This window comes from Ranitomeya variabilis, chromosome 1 (assembly GCF_051348905.1).
Source record: "Ranitomeya variabilis isolate aRanVar5 chromosome 1, aRanVar5.hap1, whole genome shotgun sequence".
NCBI lineage: Eukaryota > Metazoa > Chordata > Amphibia > Anura > Dendrobatidae > Ranitomeya > Ranitomeya variabilis.
In genome coordinates this window covers 525804766-525817390 of record NC_135232.1, presented here as the reverse complement: position 1 = coordinate 525817390, position 12625 = coordinate 525804766, and positions in this window count along the sequence as shown.

Here is a 12625-nt window from a genome sequence, read left to right as displayed (position 1 = left end):
TTTAGCGTCTTGTGCTTGGGTGCGAGGAAGACACAGTAGACACAGGTTTAGTTATGACTTGCTTGTATTACTGCATACAAGTATGCCACAGGAAAAAAGGCTTTACACAATTGCAGGTACACAGGCAGGAGACATGGCAGATGACATAGCAGATCAGAATAAACGTTGAGTTCAACATGAAGCACAAACTGGTTCAGAGTCTCTCTCTGTGTTACTTCCCTTGCAAATGTAGATTAGCATGCAGCAGAGTTCCAGTGTCCACAAATACCAAGTCCAGACTTCCAGGAGCAGGTCACAGGCTGACTGCAGACATGATTCAGAAGCACTGATTGAACAGCTGAGGCTGCTTATAAAGGCAAGAGACAGAGAACAGGGCGGAAACAAGGAAGCTAGAAACTCCATACTGACTCAGGGCAAAGTAGCTACAACAAGACAAAGCAAAAATGGCGACGGAAAACTTAGGTTTCAATAACAGAAAACAACAGCAAATGTAGCAAAAATACTGAGAACCTTACAATTATTTCCATGGATCCCATGATTTCCATAACCCGCCAGTTGAAGGCACTGTCCCTACAGGTCACTGAGTTAAGGGGAAACTCAATGGAAAATTTAAAAAAAATATTTTATTATTTTTACCTAACTAAGAGGGTGATAAAGGGGGGTTTGATTTACTATTTTTTCTTATTTTGATCACTGTGATAGGGTCTATCACAATGATCAAAATGAACCAATAGGAAAAATCTTCTATTGTTGCCAAGTACCGGCCAGCAAATCTCGGCGGGCGCACTGTGCATGTGCCCGCCATTTTTTTCCAGTGATGGCAGAGGTACCCGGGGGGCTCAGGGTACCCCATTTCTCTTTGGTATGCTAGATCAAATCAGAGGAGAGAGAAATGACTGAGAAATCTGAATTTTTTTTGTGATCACAAGACTGGGGACAGTAAAAACTGACCAAAATCATGTTCTCTGGGGTTTCAGCTACCCCCGGTATTTTCCAAAGCTGGGGGGGCGCTATACCCTTATTTCTCAGTTCTGTTACAAAGCGGCGCTGAGGAATAAGTACCCTTAACTGACGCAATTTAAAGTCATATTGGTGGTCATTAAGAGGTTAAAGGATATATTTTTTTTCAATGCATACAAACGTACACTACATCTGCTACCGACACATCTATAAAATCCTTTAACAGATAACCAATTGTTTGATTTATTGGGATTTCTAAGAAGACTAGGAGAAAGTGAGTTGCCCAGACACACATCTACATCCATTTGCTATGATATTACGTTAGGTGTCATCCTGAATCATGACTGCCAGATATTTCGAAATAATAGATTTGATTCACTGTGTGGTATAGCCCGTATAGTACGATGAGGGTGTGAAGAAGAAGAGAGTAGAGCTAAGTTGCCCAAAATATCTTTTCTGTAAGGGGATGCATTGACTGTACTAGTGATGGAGTTGCCAATCAAATATATATCCAAAAAAGGAGTTTCAAGAGTGGGAGCATTAACAATAAATATAAAATTTAACCCCTTCACGCCACAGCCCATTTTCATTTTTGCGTTTCTGTTTTTTGCTCCACTGCTTTCCAGAGCCATAACTTTTTATTTTTCAGTCCATATGGCCATGTGAGAGCTTGTTTTTTGCAGTATGAGTTGTACTTTTGAACAACACCATTGGTTTTACCATATTTTGTACTGGAAAACGGGAAATAAATTCCAAGTGCGGTGAAATTGTAGATATAGTTCAATTCCACTACTGTTTTTTTTTATCATGTGCACCAAATGCTAAAACTGACTGGCCATTATGATTCACCAGATCATTGCAAGTTTGTAGATACCAACAGGGGCTGGCTGGGCTGAGCGGCAGAGAGGCAAATGCCCCCTGGGCCGCTCACCCAGCAGCTGTACAGGGCCGGCCGCCTGATGGCTACTCACAGCAAATTGTGCACAGCCATGTCCGGTGTACTGTGGCATGGCCAGCAGTAGACACAGCCTCATCACAGTCTATCAGCTCACTTGTCTGCGCCGGGGCCTGTAGCTGTGCACGGCCATTTAACCTTGATGGCAGCACAGCTCCAATTCTCTCCATGTTCTCTGTACTTCTGGGTCACGCGCCATGTCCCAGATGCTGGAAGCAGAGAGACGCTGCAGGGGAGCGACTGTGAGGTAAGTATGAAAAACTTTTTGTTTTCTTTATAAAATGAATTCAATGAGAGCGGGTAACTTCAAGTGATGAAGTGGGTTGGTGAGGAGGACTGCACATGATGGAGTTTGTAAGTTAAAGGAGACTGCACATGATGGAGTGGGGCAGATTAGGGCTGTACATGATGGAGTGGGGCCGCACATGATGACGTGGAGGTTGAGGGGGAATGCACATAATGAAGAGGGGGGAGTAAGGGGGACTGCACATGATGAAGGGAGAGTGGGGCTGCACATGATGAAGGGAGAGTGTGGCTGTGCATGATGAAGTGGGGGGTAAGGGGGACTGCACATGAAGTGGGGGGTAAGGGGGACTTCACATGATGAATTGGGGGGAAAGAGGGACTGCAGATGATGAATTGGGGCTTAAAGGGGACTGCACATGATGAAGTGGGGAGTTAAGTGGGACTGCACATAATGAAGTGGGGGGTAAGGGGGAGGACTGCACATGATGAAGTAGCGGGTAAGGGGGACTGCACATGATGAAGTGGGGGTAAGGGGAACTGCACATGATGAAGGGGGAGTGGGGCTCTACATGATGAAGTGGGGAGTAAGGGGGACTGCACATGAAGTGGGGGGTAAGGGGGAATGCACATGATGAAGAGGGGGGAGTAAGGGGGACTGCACATGATGAAGGGAGAGTGGGACTGCACATGATGAAGGGAGAGTGGGGCTGTGCATGATGAAGTGGGGAGTAGGGTTGAGCGAAACGGGTCGTTCATTTTCAAAAGTCGCCGACTTTTGGCTAAGTCGGCGTCTCATGAAACCCGATCCGACCCCTGTGCTTGTCGGCCATGCGGTACGCGACTTTCGCGCCAAAGTCGCGTTTCAATGACGCAAAAAGCGCCATTTCTCAGCCAATGAAGGTGAACGCAGAGTGTGGGCAGCGTGATGACATAGGTCCTGGTCCCCACCATCTTAGAGAAGGGCATTGCAGTGATTGGCTTGCTGTCTGCGGCGTCACAGGGGCTATAAAGGGGCGTTCCCGCCGACCGCCATCTTACTGCTGCTGATCTGAGCTTAGGGAGAGGTTGCTGCCGCTTCGTCAGAAGCAGGGAGAGCGTTAGGCAGGGTCCACTAACCACCAAACCGCTTGTGCTGTAGCGATTTCCACTGTCCAACACCACCTTCGGTGTGCAGGGACAGTGGAAGCTATTTTTATTTTTTTTTTATCTCAGCGCTGTAGCTCATTGGGCTGCCCTAGAAGGCTCCGTGATAGCTGTATTGCTGTGTGTACGCCACTGTGGAAACCAACTGCTTTTTTCAAAGCACATATCCTCTTGTTCCTTCCTTTCTGCACAGCTATCTTTTTTGTTTGTCCACACTTTTTATTTAATTTGTGCATCAGTCCACTCCTATTGCTGCCTGCCATACCTGGCTGAGATTACTGCAGGGGAGATAGTAATTGTAGGACATTTTTTTTTTTTTTTTTTGTGGGAGATTAAGATTGGCATTTCTGCTACAGTGCCATCCCTGTGTGTGCCATCTCTCATTCAGTGGGCCATAGAAAGCCTATTTATTTTTTTGTTTTTTTTAATATTATTGGGTTTCTAAAGTCTCCCTGAAAAAAAAAAAATACATAAAAAAACAGTGGGAGAGTAATATTGCCCTTTCAGCTTGTGTGCCAGTCTTGACTCCTGGGTGTGCCACCTCTCTCTCTCTCTCATTCAGTGGGCCATAGAAAGCCTATTTATTTTTTATTTTTTTTTTTTAATATTATTGGGTTTCTAAAGTCTCCCTGAAAAAAAAAAAAAAACATAAAAAAACAGTGGGAGAGTAATATTGCCCTTTCAGCTTGTGTGCCAGTCTTGACTCCTGGGTGTGCCACCTCTCTCTCTCAAATTGTGGGCCATAGAAAGCCTATTTATTTTTTTGCTTGATTTGGGTTCTAAAATCTACGTTTAAAAAAATCACTACATCAATCAGTGGGAGAAAAATATTGGCCTCAGTCAGTGCTTGTGTGCCACTCCTGACTCCTGTGTGTGCCATCTCTCACTCAGTGGGCCATAGAAAGCTTATTATTTTTTGTTTTTTTATTATTTGGTTTCTAAAGTCTCCCTGAAACAAAAAAAAAAAAATTAAAAAAACAGTGGGAGATTAATATTGCCCTTTCAGCTTGTGTGCCAGTCTTGACTCCTGGGTGTGCCACCTCTCTCTCTCAAATTGTGGGCCATAGAAAGCCTATTTATTTTTTTGCTTGATTTGGGTTCTAAAATCTACCTTTAAAAAAATCACTACATCAATCAGTGGGAGAAAAATATTGGCCTCAGGGCTTGTGTGCCACTCCTGACTCCTGTGTGTGCCATCTCTCACTCAGTGGGCCATAGAAAGCCTCCTATTTATATTTTTGCTTGATTTGGGTTCTAAAATCTACCAGAAAAAAAAATAAAACATCAATCAGTGGGAGATTAATATTGGCCTCAGGGCTTGTGTGCCACTCCTGACTCCTGACTCCTGTGTGTGCCATCTCTCACTCAGTGGGCCATAGAAAGCCTATTTATTTTTTTGCTTGATTTGGGTTCTAAAATCTACCAGAAAAAAAAATAAAACATCAATCAGTGGGAGATTAATATTGGCCTCAGGGCTTGTGTGCCACTCCTGACTCCTGACTCCTGTGTGTGCCATCTCTCACTCAGTGGGCCATAGAAAGCCTATTTATTTTTTTGCTTGATTTGGGTTCTAAAATCTACCAGAAAAAAAAATAAAACATCAATCAGTGGGAGATTAATATTGGCCTCAGGGCTTGTGTGCCACTCCTGACTCCTGACTCCTGTGTGTGCCATCTCTCACTCAGTGGGCCATAGAAAGCCTATTTATTTTTTTGCTTGATTTGGGTTCTAAAATCTACCAGAAAAAAAAATAAAACATCAATCAGTGGGAGATTAATATTGGCCTCAGGGCTTGTGTGCCACTCCTGACTCCTGTGTGTGCTATCTCTCACTCAGTGGGCCATAGAAAGCCTATTTATTTTTTTGCTTGATTTGGGTTCTAAAATCTACCAGAAAAAAAAATAAAACATCAATCAGTGGGAGATTAATATTGGCCTCAGGGCTTGTGTGCCACTCCTGACTCCTGTGTGTGCTATCTCTCACTCAGTGGGCCATAGAAAGCCTATTTATTTTTTTGCTTGATTTGGGTTCTAAAATCTACCAGAAAAAAAAATAAAACATCAATCAGTGGGAGATTAATATTGGCCTCAGGGCTTGTGTGCCACTCCTGACTCCTGTGTGTGCTATCTCTCACTCAGTGGGCCATAGAAAGCCTATTTATTTTTTTGCTTGATTTGGGTTCTAAAATCTACCAGAAAAAAAAATAAAACATCAATCAGTGGGAGATTAATATTGGCCTCAGGGCTTGTGTGCCACTCCTGACTCCTGTGTGTGCTATCTCTCACTCAGTGGGCCATAGAAAGCCTATTTATCTTTTTTGCTTGATTTGGGCTCTAAAATCTACCAGAAAAAAAAATAAAACATCAATCAGTGGGAGATTAATATTGGCCTCAGGGCTTGTGTGCCACTCCTGACTCCTGTGTGTGCTATCTCTCACTCAGTGGGCCCTAGAAAGTCTTTTTATTTTTTTAGTATTTGGTTTCTAAATTGTCCCTGAAAGAAATCATTTGATCTTATTTGGTTTCTAAAGTCTCCCTGAGAAAAAAAAACAAAAAAAAAACGTGTGAGATTAATATTGACATTTGTGCTTGAGTGACAGTCCTGCGTGTGTGGCATCTCTCATTCAGTGGGCCATAAAAAGCCTATTTATTTTTTTGTTTTTTTTAATATTATTGGGTTTCTAAAGTCTCCCTGAAAAAAAAAAAATACATAAAAAAACAGTGGGAGAGTAATATTGCCCTTTCAGCTTGTGTGCCAGTCTTGACTCCTGGGTGTGCCACCTCTCTCTCTCTCATTCAGTGGGCCATAGAAAGCCTATTTATTTTTTATTTTTTTTTAATATTATTGGGTTTCTAAAGTCTCCCTGAAAAAAAAAAAAAAAACATAAAAAAACAGTGGGAGAGTAATATTGCCCTTTCAGCTTGTGTGCCAGTCTTGACTCCTGGGTGTGCCACCTCTCTCTCTCTCTCTCATTCAGTGGGCCATAGAAAGCCTATTTATTTTTTTTCCTTTTTTTATATTATTTGGTTTCTAAAGTCTCCCTGAAAAAAAAAAATACATAAAAAAACAGTGGGAGAGTAATATTGCCCTTTCAGCTTGTGTGCCAGTCTTGACTCCTGGGTGTGCCACCTCTCTCTCTCTCATTCAGTGGGCCATAGAAATCCTGTTTATTTTTTTATTTTATTTTTTTTTTATTAGTATTTGGTTTCTAAATTGTCCCTGAAAAAAACATTTTATCTTATTTGGTTTCTAAAGTCTCCCTGAGAAAAAAAATAAAAAATTAGGTGGGAGAATAATATTGACATTAGTGCTTGAGTGACAGTCCTGCGTGTGTGTCATCTCTGTGATTTTGTGCCACAGAAAACAGAGTGTGTAACATTGTGCCTGATTTTCCTTGTGGTCTCACCAACCTGTTAAGGGATATAGAAATCATACTGAAGTTATAGCTCACCGTGTAAGTTGTTTGACAGCAACAAATAAAGTTACTTTGGTTAATTTTTTAAAACAATGAGGAAGTCTGGTGCAAGAGGTCGTGGCCGTGGGCGTTCATTGTCAGCTGGTAATGATGGTAGTGGTAGTGGAGCATCAGGTGGTCGTGGGGATAAAAATATTCCACCTAAGTCTGGAGCTGTGGAGCCAGTTTCGTCGTCTGGCTACACAAGGCCTCGAACACTCTCTTTTCTGGGAGTAGAAAAAACGCTTTTAAAGCCGGAGCAGCAACAGCAAGTTTTGGCTTACATTGCAGACTCAGCCTCTAGCTCTTTTGCCTCCTCTTCTGAAACTGGTAAATGTAAAAGCAGCGCGTCGCTTGTGGATGTTCACGGTCAGGGACAAGTCGCTTCCTTGTCCTCCTCAGCAAAAACTACAACAAGAGAGAAGGATGCAGCAGGCGACACAACGGGTCACTCCATGGAGCTCTTTACACATACCGTCCCTGGCTTAGAAAGTGAAACACTTAACAGGCCATGCCCATTACAAGTAGAATCTGACATGGAGTGCACTGATGCACAGCCACAGCCAGAGTACTATGCTGCTCCTTTGACTCAGACCACCACATTGCCCTCTCAGGGTACAGATCCACAATCAGACCCTGATGAGACTATGTTGCCCCGCCACGAACGCTATACCACAGACCGACACAGTGACACAGACGAAGTTGCACACGAGCTCGAAGAGGAGGTAATAGATGACCCGGTTGTTGACCCCGATTGGCAGCCATTGGGGGAACAGGGTGCAGGCAGCAGTAGTTCAGAAGCGGAGGTGGAGGAGGGGCCGCAGCAGGCATCAACATCGCAACAGGTTCCATCTGCCGGGCCCCTATCTGGCCCAAAACGCGTGTCAAAGCCAAAACCTGTTGGAGCACAGCGTTGCCATCCGGTTACAGCTCAATCTGCAATCCCTGAAAAGGGATCCGATGCTAGGAAGAGTGCAGTCTGGCATTTTTTTAAACAACATCCAATTGATCAGCGCAAAGTCATCTGTCAAAAATGTTCAACTAGCTTAAGCAGAGGTCAGAATCTGAAAAGTCTCAATACTAGTTGCATGCATAGACACTTAACCACCATGCATTTTCAAGCCTGGACTAACTACCAAACGTCCCTTAAGGTTGTAGCACCCTCGGCCAATGAAGCTAGTCATCAACGCAACATCCCTTCCGTCACTGTAAGGCCACCATTTTCCGCACCACCGGCAGTATCTGTGCAGGTTTCTTTGACAGCCAAAAGCAGTCAGGGTCAGGGAATCACCAGTTTTGTAGGAGGAAATATTGCATCTAGGGCACCGGCGGAAACAATACCGTCTCCAACCGTCTCTCAGTCTGCCATGTCCACCGGCACACCCGCAAGTTCCACGATCTCCATCTCTCCAGTTCAGCTCACACTACATGAGACTCTGGTTAGAAAAAGGAAGTACTTATCCTCGCATCCGCGTACACAGGCTTTTAACGCCCACATAGCTAGACTAATCTCGTTAGAGATGATGCCCTACCGGTTAGTTGAAAGCGAAGCTTTCAAAGCCCTAATGGAGTACGCTGAACCACGATACGAGCTACCCAGTCGACACTTTTTTTCCAGAAAAGCCATCCCAGCCCTGCACCAGCATGTTAAACAGCGCATCGTCCATGCACTCAGGCAATCTGTGAGTACAAAGGTGCACCTGACTACAGATGCATGGACCAGTAGGCATGGCCAGGGACGTTATGTGTCCATCACGGCACACTGGGTGAATGTGGTGGATGCAGGGTCCACAGGGGACATCAATTTAGGGACAGTTGTGCCTAGCCCACGGTCTAGGAAACAGTTGACTGTAGGCGTTCGCACCCCCTCCTCCTCCTCCTCCTCGTCCTCCTGCAGAAGCTACAGCTCTTCCACAGACCGCAGTCGGCCAACCACTCCATCGGCAGATGACACTGTTGCACACCAGTTGTCCCATTATGGGCCAGCTACTGGCAAGCGTCAGCAGGCTGTATTGGCTATGAAGTGTTTGGGCGACAACAGACACACCGCGGAAGTTCTGTCCGAGTTCTTGCAACAAGAAACGCAGTCGTGGCTGGGCACAGTAGATCTTGAGGCAGGCAAGGTAGTTAGTGATAATGGAAGGAATTTCATGGCTGCCATCTCCCTTTCCCAACTGAAACACATTCCTTGCCTGGCTCACACCTTAAACCTGGTGGTGCAGTACTTATTGAAAACTTATCCTGGGTTCTCCGACATGCTCCTCAAAGTGCGTGGACTTTGCTCACATATCCGACGTTCGCCTGTACACGCCAGCCGTATGCAGAACTATCAGCGGTCTTTGAACCTTCCCCAGCATCGCCTAATCATAGACGTTGCAACAAGGTGGAACTCAACACTGCACATGCTTCAGAGACTGTGCCAACAGAGGCGGGCTGTTATGTTTTTGTGGGAGGATACACATACACTGGCAGGCAGTAGGATGGCAGACATGGAGTTGTCAGGTGTGCAGTGGTCAAAGATACAAGACATGTGTCAAGTCCTTCAGTGTTTTGAGGAATGCACACGGCTGGTTAGTGCAGACAACGCCGTAATAAGCATGAGCATCCCCCTAATGCGTCTGCTGATGCAAAGTTTGACGCACATAAAGGAGCAGGCGTCTGCACCAGAGGAAGAGGAAAGCCTTGATGACAGTCAGCCATTGTCTGGTCAGGGCAGTGTACAGGACGAGGTAGCGGGCGAAGAGGCGGTGGAGGACGAGGAGGATGATGGGGATGAGTATATTTTTAATGCGGAACCTTTCCCGGGGGCACTGGAAATTGGTTGCGTGTCAAGGCCGGGTTCTGGTTTTTTGAGGGACACAAGTGACGTAGATTTGCCTGCAACTGCCCCTCACCCAATCACAACCGGAGATTTGACAACTGGAACTTTGGCCCACATGGCGGATTATGCCTTACGTATCCTAAAAAGGGACACACGCATTACAAAAATGATGAACGATGACGATTACTGGTTGGCCTGCCTCCTTGATCCACGCTATAAAGGCAAATTGCAAAATATTATGCCACATGAGAACTTGGAACTAATATTAGCAACCAAACAATCAACTCTTGTTGACCGTTTGCTTCAGGCATTCCCAGCACACAGCGCACGTGATCGTTCTCACACGAGCTCAAGGGGGCAGCAGACTAGGAGTGTTAGGGGTGCACACATCAGAAGTGGTGTTGGACAGAGGGGTTTTCTGACCAGGTTGTGGAGTGATTTTGCTATGACCGCAGACAGGACAGGTACTGCTGCATCAATTGAAAGTGACAGGAGACAACATTTGTCCAGTATGGTTACTAACTATTTTTCATCCCTTATCGATGTTCTCCCTCAACCGTCATTCCCATTTGATTACTGGGCATCAAAATTAGACACCTGGCCAGAATTGGCAGAATATGCATTGCAGGAGCTTGCTTGCCCGGCAGCAAGTGTCCTATCAGAAAGAGTATTCAGTGCTGCAGGTTCAATATTAACCGAAAAAAGGACTCGTCTGGCTACCCAAAATGTTGACGATCTAACATTCATTAAAATGAACCACAACTGGATTTCGAAATCTTTTGCCCCACCTTGCCCGGCCGACACCTAGCTTTCCAATGAAAAGCTCTTGCCTGTGGACTACTGTGAATTACTTTTCTAATGTCTAATTTACTGCAGCTGATTGTCCAGCATACGACATGTTTACACCTCCCTAAATGGCCAAACTCCCCACACGGGGCCGTGGTATCGCGACTTGGCGCAAGCACCCGTGAGACTGCTGTTTGTCTGAAGAGGTGGGTGTACTCGCTTTTGGTCGACGGCATTGCTACTGGGTTCCTCATAGTACAATAAAGTGTCTCTGGCGGTGGTGGTGGCCACCCAACGTCAGACACACTGTTGTAACATGAGGGGCCTTGGGCCTGTAACGCCGGCCACAAGAGAGTTCACCCACCCCCAGGTCAAACATTGCTCTACCACTTCCACAGTTATCTCTCACACTTCCACCAATGTTAAGTCTATGCGCTGACATCCTTCCATACCTGCCACTGACAATACCATTGTGTTGACATGTATGATGGTACTTAACATAGTCAGGGGCAGTGTCCTCTATTTACCACAGTAAATACTTTGCGCAAAATTAATAGGTCTGAAACAACGCAGAGGATCCCACCCATGAACCTAATGATTGCACCCTTTAGTGTTTTTGTTTTGTTTTAATGCGAGACATTCACATTTAGTTGTTGTTTTGGACTACTAACTGGCAGACACTCATTACAATCGGCCTCCGTTGACCAGACCACTGCTGCCCGTGTACCCCTGGAACCAATAATAAAGTGCCTACAGCCAGCCCATTTTTTTATGTTAGGCCTTCGAAGCCTGTCTAAGGTCCCTCCTTCCACTAGGCCTCCACTGACCAGACCACTGCTGCCCGTGTTCCCCTGGAACCAATTATAAAGTGCCTACAGCCAGCCCATTTTATTATGTTAGGCCTTTGAAGCCTGTCTGCGGTCCCTCCTTCCACTAGGCCTCCACTGACCAGACCACTGTTGCCCGTGTACCCCTGGAACCAATAATAAAGTGCCTACAGCCAGCCCATTTTTTTATGTTAGGCCTTCGAAGCCTGTCTGCGGTCCCTCCTTCCACTAGGCCTCCACTGACCAGACCACTGCTGCCCGTGTTCCCCTGGAACCAATTATAAAGTGCCTACAGCCAGCCCATTTTATTATGTTAGGCCTTTGAAGCCTGTCTGCGGTCCCTCCTTCCACTAGGCCTCCACTGACCAGACCACTGCTGCCCGTGTACCCCTGGAACCAATAATAAAGTGCCTACAGCCAGCCCATTTTTTTATGTTAGGCCTTCGAAGCCTGTCTAAGGTCCCTCCTTCCACTAGGCCTCCACTGACCAGACCACTGCTGCCCGTGTTCCCCTGGAACCAATTATAAAGTGCCTACAGCCAGCCCATTTTATTATGTTAGGCCTTTGAAGCCTGTCTGCGGTCCCTCCTTCCACTAGGCCTGCACTGACCAGACCACTGCTGCCCGTGTTCCCCTGGAACCAATTATAAAGTGCCTACAGCCAGCCCATTTTATTATGTTAGGCCTTTGAAGCCTGTCTGCGGTCCCTCCTTCCACTAGGCCTCCACTGACCAGACCACTGCTGCCCGTGTTCCCCTGGAACCAATTATAAAGTGCCTACAGCCAGCCCATTTTATTATGTTAGGCCTTTGAAGCCTGTCTGCGGTCCCTCCTTCCACTAGGCCTCCACTGACCAGACCACTGCTGCCCGTGTACCCCTGGAACCAATAATAAAGTGCCTACAGCCAGCCCATTTTTTTATGTTAGGCCTTCGAAGCCTGTCTAAGGTCCTTCCTTCCACTAGGCCTCCACTGACCAGACCACTGCTGCCCGTGTTCCCCTGGAACCAATTATAAAGTGCCTACAGCCAGCCCATTTTATTATGTTAGGCCTTTGAAGCCTGTCTGCGGTCCCTCCTTCCACTAGGCCTCCACTGACCAGACCACTGCTGCCCGTGTTCCCCTGGAACCAATTATAAAGTGCCTAGAGCCTATTTTTTTATTTAATTTAATATTAATAAAGCCAGGATGAACTACGATATACCACGCTATGAGCTACCCAGTTGACAATTCTTTTGCGAGAAAAGCCATCCCACCCCTCCACCTGCATGTTAAAGACCGCATTGTCCTTGCATTCTGTCAATTTGTCAGTCCAAAGGTATACCTGACAACAGACACATGGACTTGTAGGCCTGGCCACGGAAGGTTACGTGTCCTTTGTGGCTCAATGGGTTAATGTATTGGATGCATGGTCCACACAGGGGACAGCCTGCA